Source organism: Conger conger, chromosome 6, assembly GCF_963514075.1.
Source record: "Conger conger chromosome 6, fConCon1.1, whole genome shotgun sequence".
Lineage (NCBI taxonomy): Eukaryota > Metazoa > Chordata > Actinopteri > Anguilliformes > Congridae > Conger > Conger conger.
Genome location: NC_083765.1, coordinates 60,364,129 through 60,382,776, shown reverse-complemented (window position 1 = coordinate 60,382,776; position 18,648 = coordinate 60,364,129). Strand labels below are relative to the sequence as shown.

The 18,648-nt window shown below is 41.7% G+C and overlaps 1 protein-coding gene across 2 annotated transcripts in view; it reads left to right on the top strand.

The window, feature by feature from the left end:
* Positions 1-5,485: 5,485 nt before the first annotated feature.
* Positions 5,486-18,648, top strand: part of LOC133131455 (amyloid-beta A4 precursor protein-binding family A member 2-like) — an 86,968-nt gene continuing 73,805 nt past the window's right edge. For both annotated transcript variants that reach the window (XM_061246828.1, XM_061246827.1), the window contains exon 1: positions 5,486-5,613. The gene's annotated coding sequence lies outside the window, so the exon portion shown is untranslated. The remainder of the gene's footprint in view (positions 5,614-18,648) is intronic.

Genomic DNA, 18,648 nt, shown 5'->3' with positions numbered 1-18,648 from the left:
CAATTATTTCACCAGCCCATGGTAAGAAGATCAATCTTTGTATGATCCTCAATTAACTTCCAAGCTTTTGTTTCATGTAAAGTGCAGGCAATTTTGTAATGCTGTAATAACTGTCATCTGTGTAGTTTCTCACCTCTTACCTCCCGGAGTATTTCCCTCTTTTAGTTGCTTTCAGGCATTTTTTTGTATCATCCCCCCATTGCATGTCCAATTTATCTAAAACATCAAGAACTGTTTTCTACAGTCAATACATATAAAGAAGCATGAAAGTATATATTTCTTGCTTCTTTTATCCAGCCATTCATATCTAATTGAATCTTAATTTACACAGTAGCAACTATAACTGTATAACTGAGACAATTTAACAATTTTCAAGGATTTGCTGGTTGGACAGAAACACGTTGTAGGAATGCTGATATTTTATAATGCATTACTCCCCAATGTGCAATTAATTTCAATTATCTGTTTACTGGGCAGAGACTGTTTACTGAAATAATTTGGTGCTAAAAAATGAGCCATCTGGCTGGTTCTGGGAATTAGAAATACTTGAAAATTTTCAGGTGTAAATCACATCTTAAATATCCGGTTGAAGGGTCCTTCGGGATCTGAAATATCTACACAAATGGGGGCTGTCACATTCAAATTAAGGAGGTAACATTCAAATTATTCAAATTGTATTATACAGTCAGTGAGGCTTCACTACATTGCCATGAAGGGTGGGGTTACAGTATTCTGTCAATCACAGACTCTCATGTACCAATCAATATTCTTTGCTCTGCATTTCATTGGGTGAAATCCAAGCAATGGCATGATTATCTGCGGCATTCCTGCAGGGCTACAAATAATTGGCTAGATTGTTACCCAGATGTCCCACTTATCACTCAGTGGATGCATGTTGTGCAGTCCTCTGGCATGCTGTTCAAAGTGTGAAGAACTGGTGACTTATACAAGACTGCAGGTCCTTTAGTGGTTGCCCGGGCCAGCCTGTGTTAGCCTGAATTGATGGAGTGATGGGAACAACTGGGAATTACAACCAAATTTATAATGGTGATTCTCCATACAAAACTCAATTTAGTCCTGGACTAAAGCTTAATCTCTGTCTGTGAAATCTGCCCATAATATGCTTAATTCCAGCAATGAGATTCATGAACAATGAGGATATTGGGCATGTTCCAGTGCTAGTCATTCCCAGAGTATCTCTATGAAACTATCTGTGGGTACTGACCACAGAACGTTCCAGATTTAATTCAAATCTCTAATCCATATACAGAATGTGACCTTTCGCCATTTTTCTTTTCACGAGACAAAAGAGCGATTACATCGGTTTGATGTTCATGTCTTTTGGTCACCCCTGTGTGACCAACGTGAAAGTGGTAAGAAATGAGCTTTCTAATGGATTGTGTTATTTCATTTATATCCAGTGAGCTTGCCCATGTTTGTAAGATGTCTTTGACCTTATTTCGCCATTTTCCCTTCCAATAGAGAGAAGAAGAAGGTTTTTCATTGGTTTAGTAGCCCCTGTGTGGCCAAGTTTTAGAGAGTTGCGCCAGACCTGTGATGTGTCACATTGTCAGACAGTAGCCACCGGCAGCACGGCATGAAAGATCCACCAGAAATCACTCACAACCATTCAGATCTGTTAGCCATTCTGATTCAAAGATACCCACAAGTACTGCAGCTAAGAGACTCTCAAACAAAGGCAGACGGTGAGTTCTAATTCCGTCTCAGCCGACAGCCTGCATGCTGCCAAGAGCAGCTGAGATTGTTTTCATTTTGTATTATGTGAGATAAGCGCATATTTGTAAAAAAAAATAAAAATACAAATAAAATAACTGCACCAAATAATGAATAAGAAATGACACTTTATTACTTCTGTACCCATCGGGCATTTGTCTGATACTAGCATGAGGGAGAGATGTTCCTGCAAAATCTTGGGAGGATAAAAAACCAAGTTTAGTAAAATCAAATATATAACTACTGGATTTCACATTGCAGTAATTTTGTTATTGCAAGAACTTTTACAGGAATATGTTTGCATATGTTTCATTATTCATTTGGCACAATAAATGTAAGCAAGCATCCCAATGCATTTTTCCTGTGGTGCACAAATGTTATTATTAATTTCAGAATTAACCAAACTCATCTTGTTGTGCGAAAACTGAAAAGAAAGAAACTTTCTTTTCCTATTTCTTTTCTTATCATTTATTACTTTGGAGTTGAGTAAAAAAAAAAAAGCTAATTCTTATTGGGCACCTCCACAGGAAAAGAACAAATGCCACTACAACAAAAAGTAAATTATGGATATCTCATTTTGGTTCCTGTTTTAAAATTGGTTTTAATATTTGCCTTTAAAAAGCAACGAGACATTTGTTGCAAACATGGTGGAGGCTCACTGGATCCACAGTCCCCGAGTTTTAAAAGGGCAGTTGACTATTCTTAGTAACCCAGGATGTGGTTTAACAGTCACTCATTTGATTTGAAACCAAGGCATTTTGTTGAACATGAATACATTAATGGAGAACAGTCAACACTCCTTCTAAAATTATGAATTTGGAGCCAGAGAGCAAGCAATCCCACTGTACATTGCTCAATTGTGTTATAATGTTATGCATGTTTGTATATAAAGATTTTTAAAGTTAATTACAAAAATGCAGTTCATTTTGAAACCCAGATCAAATGAAGCATTTTTTGGTGAATCTTTCCAGTTGATGTTACCTTGACAACAGAATGCTGTTGCTTCTGATGGGTTTTTGTGACAAATTCCCACCAGGGCTGAAGAGATTGTGCATGATTTCTCGCATCCACCACTCATGTTTTTTTGCTTAGTGAAGAGAACATTCACTCTTAAATTGTGGTTGCACTTCCAGTATGTATTGCTTTATATCTTTATATAATAAATGAGTAGATGAAGTTTAGGGGACTTTACTCAGCTTCAGATTTAGCATCCCACTGAGCATTGACAATGTGTTCCTCCTGGTGGAAAGGCATAACGGTGTGCAGCAAGGAGATCCTGGGTTTGAATCCCGGTCAACCAGGGCCTCTCTGTGTGGAGTTTGCATGTTCTCCCCGTGTTTGTGTAGGTTTCCTCCGAGTACTCCGGTTTCCTCCCACAGTCCAAAGACATGCAGGTTAGGCTGATTGGAGAGTCTAAATTTCCTGTGGGTATTAGTGTGTGAGTGAATGGTGTGTGTGCCCTGTGATGGACTGGCGACCTGTCCAGGGTGTATTCCTGCCTTTCACCCAATGTATGCTGGGATAGGCTCCAGCCCCCCTGCGACCATGTTCAGGATAAGCAGGTTAAGATAATGGATGGATGGATGTTTGCCAATTTGTATAAATGCCCTTGTTGAGATAGTCAACCTGCCCAATGGTTTCTATAACTCACACTCTCAGTGCAAGTGACAGTGAAGGTACATTTGTGTTCTTCAAGGGCCATGTATACTCAGTAAATGTTGATTTAACACTCAACATTTTACTGAAAACATTTACCTTTAATAATAAGTCAATGTCATAGCGGCTTAAATAAATACAAAACCTTATGTATCTATGTTTTATCGGAGAGCAGATCGATAGCTCCATGCTCAGGACTGGAGGCCACCAACAAGGATTTTGTAAATATCTGCTAAAGGAGGCCATTTAAACAATGGCTGCTTAATTTGACAACTCTGTCTTCCTGCAGGTTCACTCTCATGGTAGAGAATTACAGATTATTCACAGATGGCAAATTGAGACAAAGGGCAGCCATTTTGTTGTACTTATTGGTCTTTTACTGCTGTAGCCTATCCACTTAAAGGTTTGAGGCATTGTGAGTTCAGAGATGCTCTTCCGCATACTCAATCTGGCCCTTCTCCTCTGACCTCTCATTAACAATGTGTTTTTGCCCACAGAATCTCTGCTCACTGGAAGTTTTTTGTTTTTCCACACAGTTCTCTGCAATCTCTGCAGACAAACTCTAGAGATCAGCAGTTTCTGAGATACCAAAACCACCCTGTCTGGTACCAACAATTATTCCATAGTCACTTAGATAATATTTCTTCCCCATTCTGTCATTTGGGCTGAAAAATATCTGAACCACTATGTCTTGCTTGTATGCATTTAGTTGATTAGCTAATTTAAATATGTGCATTAGCTGCATTAAGTGTTGACAGTATGGATGTAGTCACCTAGGTCTCTCCCATCTCGTCACACAAGTGCAGTTATCGTGTTCACCGAGCACCTGTGGTTTTCCTTTGCCAGCAGAGCATGAAGTCCAGTGTAGTCCTCTGATGCAATGACTCAACCGGTGGATGGCAGAGTGGAAAGCTTTCACGGCCAGGAAGAACCTCAGAGAATACAAGTGCATCTGCACTCTCTTGAATTGAAAGAGTTTTATCACGGTGATGGGGTATGACTGCTTACGGGTACAACTGGGTTCTCCAAATTTGGAGAGAGATGGAAAAATATTTAGTATCAACATAACATAAAGGTTAATGGTTGATTTATGAAAAAACAACACCAAAGGGAAGTCTTTGGCCGGACATGGTCTGAAAAGCAGTTTTCCTGGTTTTGTCTCACTAATCTTTTTAAATGGGTGTTTACTTTCCTGACAAGGCTTCAAATTAATTTCAGACTCCAATTATTTAATAACAATTATGTTTCTGTGAAATTATGTCCTGCAATTATGTACTGCAATGATATGCTGTGAAGGCACAATAAGACAGTGCTCAGAATGTTTTGACAACCTTGGTAGCAGTCTTTAGATATATTATGCTTGGGCATGTTTTCTTTAGTTACATTCACCCCTATGAACAGTATGGATATTAACTGTGTCATGCAGCATCAGAGGAGAGCCAAATGTGAGGGACTGAAATGGTAGTTTTTTTTGTATAAAATGGGATAAACATGACACTTGTTTTGTTGTATAACATCAATTTAAAATAAAACATTTATTTAGCTTTGGAAACAGCGGTACATTAGGTGGAATTAGAGGCTTAGAGTTTAATTCCTCCTCTGTGGGGGAGTTCTTGATTGGGTGGATTTAAAACAGATATGTGGATCCTATGACTGAAAACTGAAAATCTGCAGTGCTTAAATCGCCACCAAAATAATGAATGAATGCAACATATATATATATATATATATATATATATATATACATATATATATATATATAAATCATACCAATAATGATTTGGTTTATATGCACAACCCTGTATTTCTAACTATAGGCTAACTACATATTCAGCGTCGGATTTTTTTTACTTTGCAAAGCAAAACAGTATTTGGTCACACAAAATAAAAAACTAAGGGCTTTTGAGAGATTTAAGCAATGGTTGATATTTTTAGAAGCTTATACAACACGTTCCCGTGTCTCCAACGCGGCTCGTTGGCGGAGAAGTCTGTTTCTGCTCAACCACGATCTGCCAGGGAACCGCAGCGTTGCGGATATTATTTTACACACGTTTCCGGGCTGATTCCTACTGGCCTTTCTTTATCCTCTTCAGATTCCGGGGTCCATTAGCGATCTTGATGTGATCCTGGGTACATCGGCAAGTGTGTTAGGCAGCAATTACTTTCACTACTCGCAAAAGGAACATTGCTCTGTTAAAAAATCTGCGTTCTTAATTTTTGCAGGTAAGTCGCTTGATACGATTTCCTTTTTAGTGTGTCGTGGTTAAATGTGAAGTAAATCCTGAATAAATTGAAATCGAGCTTATACCATCTCCGATGCCAGTATGTGGCTTGCCCGTGTCCCAGAAAGCAACGTGATTAATAAACCAGAAATTGAAAATATTTTAATCATCGCGTTAATTATCTACATGGTTTTTCCCGTCCTGCTAGAGAAAAAAAGTAGCCCTACATAGTAATGTTTTTGAGAAGTCATTGCTGCTAATAATCGTAGCGCATGATAGGCTGATTTTATTTAGATAAGCATCTTGCTAATTAATGAAATATTGCTACATGAACCGGCCACTTTAACCCGTGGCCAGAGCGTTTTTTCAAGACGAATACTGCACCTGAAGAGTATTTTCTCGGTCCATGAAGTTCGTCATTTGAAAAGCTGATAATGATGAAATAAGGAAACTGCCGAATTGCACATGGACCGTTGCGATCATCCTTGGAGTAGGCTACGTGAGAAGGCAAGGGAGGCAAGGGAAATAAGATGTGATTTATAATTGATGCTAACACTTGGACTTGGATTTGATACGTGAAAACAGAAAAAAATGTCCTTTTACTGAAGTTCCAGGAGTCGGGATTCTCTGACCAATCCAATTGTGCTGTCAACTTTAAAAGAATGTTAATCGTTCAATATTGCCTCCCTTCAAGAGGCAATAGTGTGTGTGTGTGTGTGTGTGTGTGTGTGAGTGCGTGCGCGCATGTGTATGCGTGCGCGCGTTAGTTTACGATTTAATTTTAGCAATTAGGCTACGTGTTAAAGCGAGCTGTACTTAAATGAAATAGCCCATGGTAGCACGTTGAGGAGATAGTGAATGCCCGTGTTTAGTGTTCTTCTTGGCTATTTCGCATAACAAGATCTCGATCGAAGTCTTCGTTTAAATATACTCAATTCTACACTGCACTTATCTCTTTCTCTGGCACATTTTTGCATCGTAGTCAGTGTAAACCTGTAAACGTCATCCGAACTACAACACCGTGTTTTAAAGTTTTGCTTGATATATTTTCGAGTTTAAATCGCTGTTGTATGAAGATATATAACGTTTCGCGGCAAAATTTGGTTATTTTGAAATTATGTGATGTTTAAGTAGACTATACGGGATCACGGATCACATTTACGCAACATTACATGACTGAACTGCTGCGCTTACCACCCAACCATCTACAACGTCCCTTTTCGCGGAGACGGTTTTATTTATATATTTTTTGCTATGCCTGCTGTAAAAAGGTCCATCCTTCATTGTGGCAAGGTCTCACCCAGCCTCTGTTCCGAATATAATTGACCAAGCCTTCTGATGCAAGGTCATCCGAATGAAACCTCAAACTGCATAGCGCGTTTATTATAGTAGTCAATTATACTTCAAACGCGCATGTCAGAGAAAATGAAACCATAAACAGGCAGGCTTGCAAGAAGGCGCATAGGTTGCATTCGCTGAGCTTTACAATAATTGTGAGACCCAGATAATTTATCACGTGTCTGCATCTTTAAATTTACCAGTATATCTCTTAAATTTGGTCTATTATATAGGTTTGATATTTACATTCAAATATGCATTATCCCATAGAATTGTATTGAAGAATGAGGCGAAAGGAACAATTGGAGCGTAATCTATACATCTATAATCTATATTTTACTCACAGGAGTAAGTGTATATTTCATCCTCAGTCGCATATTTACAAGACTTTGTAGGTTGTACATTATTTGTTCATATGAATACAGTATTGTGTCTTGACCAATAAGGGAAGCAGATTGTCAGTGAAAAATAATCTTAACATTTTTTCCCTGCAGTATTTTTCTCTTCTCTTTGAAGTGTCTGCTGCAATAAACCAAATGCAAATTCCTTGTTTTGCCCTGACACTTATAACATTAAATTTTAGAGCTGACTTGCAGAAACAAAGCTTCCAGCAGACAATCCCGTTATATGTAACATTAAGAACTCCACTGCAGTACAGCACTTTTTTCAACAGGATTTTTCAACTGAGTGTATATATAATCATTTCATAATTTGTTTTATAACAATGGTTTGATATAAAAAACCTAGCCTAATTTACAAAGTACATACTTTAGCTGTTCCACTGCCAAACAATACCAGCTAACAATAACACTTAAATGAGGTCAAATGTAGAAATTCCAAAAGGACGCTTTACTCTTTTGGATTGTGTCTTTGTTTACATGTCAGACTGCTGCGTCTAAGCTCAAAAGTGCTTTCACTGGCACCAAGGCAACAGCACGAGTGGGCACAGCAGGAGAGGCGAGATGCACTGTGCTGCCTGTGTTTTGCAGACATGGTTTAAAGCGGGCACCCCAGGAGGCTGTGGTGTGAAGGCGTACTGTACAGACACACACACACACACACACACACACAGAGGACGCTCGTTACGGTCCTGCGTGTGAAGGACAGAGCTGATGCTACCGGAGCATTCCGGGCTGTTCTTCATGCACCAGCAGCACTACCCTAAATCAGAGCCGGGCAGAGACACGGGGGATGTCAGGGGAGGTCACTGCTCCGAGTGCAGTTTGAGCCTCTTCCTCGCAGGATGACGAAGGTGACAACGACAGTTACGAACAGACGAGCAAACGGCTCACCTGTATTCGGTCGAGGTGTCACTACAATCCAGGACGGGAGAGGAAAGGAGGGATATTAGATACATATTGCCAATAATCCGTTGGTGACATGGCAGAAGCTGGGATTAAGACGTTCGGTTCTAGTGTACAGTAGATTGAGATGGTGGTGCTCTGATAGCCTCATACAGTACACTGCCGGGTGGCGTTAAGCATGCTGGTCTTCTTTCGGGCGGGCTTTAGCTTTCGTTTCCTTTCTTCTCTGGGTGTCTTAAACTGCCCTCACACGTAGGCCTGTGATGTATTTATTCACGTTGTCCCTCTTCAGCGGTCTGGGTGCAGCAGAGCTCCACTCTGTGACGGTCGCTCAGGCAGGAGTCCGCCGGCTCTCTGGCTGAGGAGGGTGCGCTCTGGCCGGGAGGAGCCGGAGAGCACCGGGGGCTGCTGCACGCACACTGTGGGGACCGATGGGCCCATTACCAAAACACTCCCCATGCTTGACATGAGTAATGGGACTGGGTGAAGCGATGCTGGGTCTGGCCTGCTGTTTTCACTGCAAAAGGGCAACAAAAAATATAGTCTTATATTTAGACTGAAAATCTTATTGACATTTTTTTTTTTTTTTTACTAAATAAGATGCAAATATTACCAATGAGGCAAGACAGTTTGACTCATTTCAAGATTTGCCAATGGAGTAAGAAAACGTTAACTTAATGCAAGCTAATATTTTCTACTTTTGCGACATTGGCTCTGGCGGCAAGAGCTGGTGCGATCCCGCCCTGGGTTGAAGTGTCCCTGAGCAAGACACCTAACTCCCAAATTCTCCTGATGGTGCCTTGCATAGCAGCCAATCTCTGTTGATGTGTGAGTGTGTTTATGAATCGGTGAATGTGAAGCAGGGTTACAGACTTTTTGCAGTGTTCTAACACAGTAGTGCCTAATGTTGTATACTCAATGGTTTTGTGTAACACAGAAGGAAGATTAAAAATAACAGAAATGTTAGAATTAAAGCATAATATGCTAAATTACAAATACCACAGCAGTCAGTATGTGTGGATGTAGTGATTTGCATTGCCAAAGGCACGTGCTGTTGTATGTGTTAGAGATTGCATTTTCTTCCTTGTACATTTCTCAAATGGTTAAATTTCAGTTCTAGCTTGGCTGAAGTTTAAGTAGGAACTAGTAGGGGACGTTAAACCTGCAGGAAATATCTGCTGTGTGCTTCTACTGTGCCACAGGAGAGTTGCCGAAAAGTATTTGGGCTCAAATTATAATCAGTGGCCTATTGAATATCCTCTTTGAAGCTATCGCCTGGGATCAGCTTTTTTATTTTCCAGTATTAAATATGCCAGCTTATATGAACTAATTTATTCGGCTCCATAATAACGCTGGGCAAAAACCAGGGGGCCACTTTGAACACTAGCTCTACTGTGGATTGTATACAGTTAAAAGCCTCTTGACTTTTATGGTGGAAGTCTAATTTTTTGTGGTATAATATTGCACAGGGATATGTGGTTCTTAAATAGAGCAAATAAAGGACTTTTTACAGCGACCCAAAATCAGGCTTACACACAGGACCGGAGCACCTCACCTGGTAAGATACCCTCACCTTTGAGACTGAAAGCAAGAAGCAGTAATTCAAATATTCACCTTTTCAGTTTGGGAGAAATGTTAGGCTCCCTCTTTTTCCTTCTTTTCTCTCCCTCCTCCGACTGTCCAGGGTCTGCATATGGAATATTCCTCCAGGATGAACTGGGCTTTTCTGCTCCTCTGATAGCCAGAGATGTCATGATGCTTTCTTCATGACAACCTAGAACAGCAGAAGATGAAAAATATGTGAATATAATGAGAATCAAACACTTGAATCAAACAGTGCTTATTGAGAGTGGATGCCCTTTAACAAGAGACAGTGAAGACAGGCACCTTACCAAGTCTTAGAACTGCTTTTGATCTGTTTTTCATTATGAATAAGCTTGGCAGTTTAATTCAAACTAAGGATCACTAATGAGAAGACTCCTTTTTCCTTAAAAATTGTGTCTTTTTGTGGCATTGTAATGTTTTTCTGTGTACTTCACACCAGTTTTCATCATGCAGATGTGATTATGCTGTAACTGAATCTTGTTATGTCAGGCTAGTTCTCTGCCTTTTCTATTTGCTGACCATCGGACTGTTCTATCCACAGATAGAGATGGCTTTCCAAACAAAGCGCACAGGCACACTGCTGTGTGTATTTTCAGTTGAGAGTTAGGGCTTTTGTCATGGCAAGAAAGAAAGATAAAATGAAACGTGCTGGCGTGTCAAGCCGTTGAATTGCAGCAATTAAAGTCTTCAGCCACAATCGTGCACTGCCAGAAAGATCTGCTAATTTGATCTTCCCCTTCTTGTGGAGGATTTCTAAGCAGACATTACTCACCAAGTGCCCTTGCAGTGGATGGTCCAGCAAGAGATGACTCAAATCCTCAAGTCAAAATTGTTTTTCCTTCCACTTTTGGCTTATTCTGTCTAAAAACTGCGTAGAGAATAGTTTTTTCCTCATTTTTCCTCTCCTTTTTCCCTGTGCCTGATCTAAAAGACGTTAAGCGTAACTGAATTGAAGGAGTATCAAGATGGAATTTTGGCAGGATTTTGGCATCAGTTGAATCGTCACAGTCAGATTTGTCATCAGTATGTTATTGCAAATGCGAATAAATAAGGGCTTGTGTTCTGCGATGTGTTTGCAAACAAGACACATTTCCTTCAGCGTTGTGAGGGAACTCCTATATTTCTGTGAGCAGTGAGGTTTTATCTATTAAGCAAATAGCGGACATTTTAAAGTACTGCAGCAAAGACTTGCTGTTTAATCAACAGTGACCCGACGTATGTGCTAATGAAGGGCCTGCAGTCACAGCTTATTGTTCAAACCAAATGGCATTTCCCTCTCAACAGCTAATATGCATGTAAGTGAGGCCATTTTGATGGGAGAAAGCTTTGATGGTGGGACTGAAAATGAACAGAATATCCTGACATGAAATGCCTATTCTCCTTGTTGGAATATGATATTTTTGTTGCTGGTACAGTATTCTGGTTAACCTCCTGTATTTAAGACAAACCCTCTTCTTACTCATTTTGAAACATGCTGTTTGCTTGTGAGGATGAAGGACTGGGGGAAAACCTGCAATACAGTCTTTGGTGCTGATCTTATAAGCGGAGGACGTCTTTTGATGTGAGCTATTTTCAGAAGCAGGATAAACGCAGACCCTCACGTGTGATTTACTCCCACAATTTACTTCCTTTTTTTTCTCTGTTGCTTTCAACCGAGGAACATCTCCCTTCCCCCAACTTAGAGATTCAAATGAAGGGGAAAAAATCCAGCCTCTTTTTTCCCCAGCTTGGAAGAAATGTAATTATGCCTGTTTGGTTGACTAGTGTTATGTGAGACACACGCAGGATGCAGGCTCATTTCACGCATTGTGGAGCCGTACAATCTCAGAAACAAAGGTGCAAAAAGTGCCTAAAACGGTCCAAATGCTTGTCGCTAGGGCAGTGCCCTGTAGGTACGTGAAACTAGCCATCAATATTTCACAAATATATAACCAACAATACCAAAAGAGAACGTTACTGTACTTTCAGGGTACATTTGGGAAATGTGATCCTTGCAGAACAGAAATGTACCTCCACAGTGGACAGTCACTTTATTTCTGAGAGTGCAGGGCAAGACTTCACTTCCAAGGCATTGCCAGCATTAAAGTGGGGTCAGATTCCACCCTGCTCATCTAAATGTTGTTGGATCACACCTGACAGTGACATTGGATGGGGGGTGGGTGGTGGGGGTCATTTTTCCTACATGTCATCTAAACAGTGTCACAGTTAACCTTGATAAGCCAGCAAATTCAGAAAATAGGTGGGGAACAGTGGGGATGGGGTCATGTTTCTCAAACATTGGTGGCAACTAGATTCCTGTAAGGCAGTGGTAAGCAACCCTGTTCCTGGAGATCTACCATCCTATTGTTTTCACACCAACGCAAATTTAGCATACTTGGCTCTTGAAATGAAGAGCTCAACAAGATTTGTAGCTGTTGAGTGAGGTGTGCTGTTAGGGTTAGAGTGAAAACCTACAGGAACAGGGTTGGTTACCATTGCTCTATGACGTGTAAGAGGTGCTCCAGTGGAGCTAGAGCTCATGATGGAATATGGCTGCCTGCTCAAGCTGTAGCTGCAGGCTTAAGGGAACACTTCCTTCTGTCTCCCGTGCTCACCCAACTCTATCTCCATGGCTAAACCTCATCTCTGCACCATCCTGCTGCCCTTGTTCACTGTAGCCGCGTAATTTCCTTCTTATGAGCAGATTCATTCTGCGGCATTTCAGCGCAATTTAGGTGGGAGGAACGCTGTGATTGAATTTCCCCGGCTTTAAGTAATCCAGAATTCAGATGCCTTGTGTGATGTGCAGTGCCCGGCCGCTTTCAGGGTCCGTGGTGCGATAGCCGCTTGTTACGTTAGAACGCGGCGCATTAGCATTTAAATGAAGTTGCTCCATTTGGCCAAGTTTGGGATGGGGGTGGGCTTTTGAATCTTGTTGAATGAATCAGGCTTTGGAGAGAAAAAGAGGTGAAAACACTGAAGCAAATCAGATTCCTGTGCTTGTATATAAAGAATTTCATTCACGCCTGCATAAATTATGAATGGACTAGAAAAAAGAAACAAGTAGACTGGCATTCCAAGCGTGAGCTTCTCTGAGGCTGAAAAACAATGCCTAGCTGAGCACAGGGTTTCTAGATATGGCACATTTATAGAATTTTATAACCTTTTAAAAAATAATAATGATCATCCACTTGTTTTCACAAAAGGTAATTAGTATATGACTGCAGAAACTAAAAAAACATTTCAGTGTCAAAAAATGCATGTGAGCCTGCTAAATTAAGAATAAATATTTGAAATTAGTGTAAGGCTCAGGTACAATGCGCATTTTTATTACAGGAGCTGACAGGAGCCGTTGGGCAGAGGGTTTGGAATGAAGTCATTTAAAATTAGCTTAATTGTTGAAATATTGTTTGCTGAAAATCATGGTGGCTGGTTAATTTAAAAAGCAGGAAAAGTTGTCACGACACATGCACTTAGGTTTTGGAATAAATGTTCTCATTCATTCCAAAACCTAAGTGCTTTGAGTGCCAATTATTTGCATTGGTTTGCGATTGTGTCCAGATAATTAAGCATTTTGTATAAACGAGAGAGAGAGAGCACTGTGAAGCCTCGATAGGCAGGCGATTCAAGGACAGAGACAGAATTCAAACGTATGTCCTCCTGAGGTAGCTCACCAAGGTATGTGACCTCCAAGTTCTGGGTCATCAGCCGCCCTGTCAAAAAACTCACAGCTCTCACGACACAGCTGTTTGTTGTTTGTAAACACCTGTCTGTACGTCCCCTTGTCCGCATGTGATTGTGTTCCAGTACACATGTCTGTATGAGATTGTGTTCCTGAAAGTGTGTCTGTAGGCGATTGTGTTCCTATGCAGGCACTTGTGTTCCTGTACCGGTTTCCCTATGTGATTGTATTCCTGTACTCGCGTCTGTGCGAGATCGTGTTCCTGTGCATGCTGCCACATGCGATTGTGTTCCTGTGTGCGCATCTGTACGTGATTGTGTTCCTGTGTGGGAGTCCGTAGGTGATTGTGTTCATGTACGTGTGTCCGTACGTGATTGTGTTCCTGTGTGCGTGTCCGTATGTGATTGTGTTCCTGTTTGCGCATCCGTAGGTGATTGTGTTCATGTACGTGCCTCCGTACGTGATTGTGTTCCTGCGCGTGTGTCCGTATGTGATTGTGTTCCTGTTCGCGCATCCGTAGGTGATTGTGTTCCCGTACGGGCGTCCTTGCGCGATCGTGTTCCTGTACGCGCGCGTGACCTTGATGTATCGTTTGTGTAGCGTGGTTTTCGCGCGCCAGGTCAGGAGATTACACCTTCCTCTTCTGAGCGTCTCCGTTATGTCATTATTACTACTTAGGCTTTCAATTTATTCAGCGGGCTCGCTCGTTAGGCGCCGGGCCGCGGCGAGGAGGCGCATCGCATTAGCATTTAGATGAAGCCGTGCGTCCCTGCTGAGATGTGCTACTGTACTTCCTCGGGCGCGCCGCTGAGAGATACCCGCTCCGCCGGCCCTTTACGCGCCTAATAAAGACGCATTACCAGGGTTAGCGCACTGCCTGCGAAAGTGCAACTTTGTATTTGTGAGTCATCAGAGAACCCGCCGCTGATTTTAGGCAATTTTCCACTGTAATGTTCTGTTGCATGTGGGCTTTTAGCAAAAAAAAAATCCCCAATGGTGGGTTTAACGGCTGTTTTCAGGTGTGGAGCCGGTTCTCTCGGGGCGTTCCCTTCTTCTCGCGTCGAACGCGACGCGCTTTCAAAGCTGACCACTGGTTTTCTGCTTTTTGAAAAGACTTCCGACAGGAGGGCGGAGAGGGGGAGTGACCGGGGAGGGGGAAAGATCACAGGACTGCACACACGCCACACGGCCGCTCGCGATCGCTCCCTTTCTCGACCCCTGACCCGCTGACTGCATATTTCAACAAGCCCCTCTCCGGTAATACAAAATTATGCACATAAATCTCTTTCGGCTTTGAGCTCCAGCAAAGCTGAGAATGAAATGTCAGGGGGTTGATAGTACGGTAAAGCCCTGTGTGATTTAACGAGGGGACACGATCAAAATACAGACAGTCACAAAGAACAGGCTTCTTTTAACTTCCCAGTTCTCATAATCTACTTAGTGTCTTCAATCCATTATAATGATTGAAAGAAGGTGAGCCTGCGGTCGTATTGCTCTTTCCCTTCACGCCTTGCTGAGTAAACTTTTACATTTTGTGCGATGCTTTTTGCAGTCATTAAAAGCCTCAGTTCTCCCTCCACTCACCCTTTTCTTGTAAGATTTATTATTATTATTATTTATTATTTTTTTTTATAGCATTTCTAGAAGTTTAATGGTAACAGATGTGGACTTGGTTTTGGAGGGCACGACGTTGCATTATGGCTTCCTGTTTACTCTCTGTTACGAGGTATTCGGGTTTGTGTGAATTAACGCTGTAAATAAATGAATGATTTAGTGGTTGAGGGCCAGCCTGGATGTGACCTATAGCGCGTTCAGTAAGAGCAGCAGCGGTTTCCTCAAGACCCACGAGGAGAGCGCCTCGCATTTAAATGCCCCTTCTTTCCTCTCCCACTCCAAAGCTCCGACACCCTCTGAATTTTGATGCTGTGAGTTTGAGATATCACTCTGCCTTTGCCTGCTTTTGAAGCCAGCGGGTTTGGTGTAAAACAGATATTGATTTTCAGGCGACTGAAGACGGGGAAGAAGAAAAAGGCGATAGAGAATTGCGGTTTTCCTTCAAAAATTAAATCCGCTTTTGTTTGGCACCTTTACAAGGCGTCTTTACAAGGCAGCAAACTGTCAATATATTCACACAGTCTTTGATCTACAAAGCTCAGAAGAATATGCTTTCCTACTACTGCACACTATGTTTTTGAGTTGGATTGTTTTACCCTGAATGATGCAGACACGATTTGTTCCATAATATTTCTGTTCATAGTAAGCGGTGGACACCTATTTTCCTCTTGGCTTTTCATTATAAGATTGTTACAGTTATAACTTGTTCATGACCTGTGACTAGTGTTGAATGAACTACTCAGCACCATGGACAGTCCATTGTAAACTCCTGGCTGCCTGACAACCAGTATAATAGAACGGCCCTTCTGGATTTTTCTTTTATATGGGACGGTCTGCAAAGCAGGGAGGCCGTTATTAGCAAACAACGTTTTACAAACATAATTGCATTACTCTGAAGTAATTATATACACATGCCATAGCACCACCAGGCTTTAATGGCTCCACGGTGAAAACATAATTCATTTTTAAAACTATAAACAGTGCACACTTTTTGTGTTTGTATTGTCTCACAAATACTATACTAGCCTGCTGTGAATATTAACCTAAATCACTTCCACATTATTGCCGTTGTTTCCAGCTGTTGTGTTCTCTCAATTTCTGAAAAGTCCAATTCCAGTTATATCTGCTAGATGCACTTTCCAGAGCTTTGTTACTGTAAGTGTCATGCATATGTTTATCTGTGTGTACCAGTGTGTGTGTTTGTATGCATGTGCCTGTGTGTGTATTTGTGCATTTGTCTCATGCATATGTTTGTCTGTGTGCGTGTGTGTGTGTGTGTGTGTGTGTGTGTTTGTATGTGTGCATGTGTCTTGCATAAGATAAGATGTGTGTCTGGGTGTGTGTGTGTGTGTGTGTGTGTGTGTGTGTGTGTGTTTGTATGTGTGCATGTGTCTTGCATAAGATAAGATGTGTGTGTGTGTGTGTGTGTGTGTGTGTGTTTGTATGTGTGCATGTGTCTTGCATAAGATAAGATGTGTGTCTGGGTGTGTATGTTTATATATGTGCATGTGTCACATTGCAGTTCCATGCATAAAATCATGCAGATATGGGTCAGGAGCTTCAGTTAAGTCACATCAACCATGAGAATGGGGGGAAAATGTGATCTAAGTGACTTTGACCATGGAATGATTGGTGGTGGCAGACAGGGTGGTTTGAATATCTCAGAAATGGCTGATTTCCTGGGATTTTCACACACAGCAGTCTCTAGAGTTTGTAAAGAATGGTGCAAAAATCCAGTGAGCAGCAGTTCTGCAGACAAACACCTTGTTAATGAGAGACGTCAGCGAAGAATGGCCAGACTGGTCAATGCTGACAGGAAGGTGACAGTAACACAAATAACCACACATTACAACAATGGCATGCAGAAGAGCATCTCTGAACACAAAAGGCATCACAACTGGACAAGTGGATAGGCTACAGCAGTAGAAGAATGGCACAGGAACAAGTTTGTGTGTTAGAATTTGGATTTTTGGAGAATAAGGATTTTCCTTTCTATTTTGGTGGTGGTTCCTTGGCTGTGAGTTTTCCAGTTTATTTACTTTGTTCCTGTGGCTTATCTGTTTCTCTCTCTCTTGACTTTCTGGTATATGAAATGTAATGTCTTTTCTAATGTCTCCTGTTTTCTTAGAAGTAGTGAGCCCACATCAATAAAGAACATTCAATATTTACATTCTTGGCTTCTTAATGAATTTAATCTTAAGATCCGATATAGAGTTTGTTTTGACTTGTTGGTTGATTGGTTTACTGCAGACTGACCTAAGAATGTGGTGATTTAATTGATAATTGTCATTCTTAAAAATAATTATTAATTTAAATCACAACAAGTATATTTCATATGGAGGGTACGTGAGGTTCTAGCACCACTTGTGTTTGGTTTTTAGAGTGCTAAATAAATTTATTATACTTAATCCTCGCTTCCCTGAAATGTTTATCATGTTTATCTGTGTTTGTCTGTGTTTCATGTGCATGTGTCAAGCATATGTTTATCCGTTTTGTGTGTGTGTGCGTGTGCGTGTGCTGTGTATGTGTGTGTGTGTGTGTGAGTGTGTGTGTGAGTGTGTGTGAGTGTGTGCGTGTGCTGTGTGTGTGTGTGAGTGTGTGCGTGTGCGTGTGCTGTGTGTGTGTGTGAGTATGTGTGTGTGCGTGTGCTGTGTGTGTGTGTGAGTATGTGTGTGTGAGTGTGTGCGTGTGCGTGTGCTGTGTGTGAGTGTGAGTATGTGTGTGTGTGTGTGTGTGTGTGTGCGTGTGCTTGTGCGAGTGCGTGTGCGTGTGCGTGTGAGTGTGTGTGTGTGCGTGCGTGCGTGCGTGCGTGTGTGCGTGTGCGTGTGAGTGTGTGTGCAGTGTGTGTGAGTGTGTGTGTGAGTGTGTGTGTGTGTGTTTGTCTGTGTGTGTGTATGTGTGTGTGTGCGTGTGAGTGTGTGTGTGTGTTTGTCTGTGTGTGTGTGTGTGTGCGTGTGAGTGTGTGTGTGTGTGTGTGTGTGCGTTTCACACTCCCATGTCTCAGAAGGCCAGACTCCAGGCTGCTTGGTTTAAATGAATACAGATATAGATCCTGTGCTGGTGCTTTGTAACTGATGGGGGGGTGGGGAGCTGATGGGAGGGGTGGGGAGCTGATGGATTACAGTGAGGAAGAAGGCTGCTGGGAGTGTGATGATATGATTAGAGTGGGAGATGCACTGGTCATCTGTGGGAGGAGTAGGGCCCAGTTATCTGTGCCAGTATAGTATAGGCAGTAGTGATTGGAGGGAGCAGTGTAAGGTGATGGTGATTTTGAGGCAGTGATAATCAACCCTGTTCCTGGAGATCAGCAGGATCCTGTAGGTTTTCACTCTAACACCAACTAAGCCCACCCAGTTGAACAGCTAGAGCAGGGCTGCCCAACCCTGTTCCTGTCGATCTACCACCCTGTAGGTTTTCACTCCAACCCCAACTGAGCACAACTCATTCAACAGCTCAAGATCCTGTTGAGCTGCTAATTAGTAGAGCCAGGTGTGCCATATTACGGTTGGAGAAA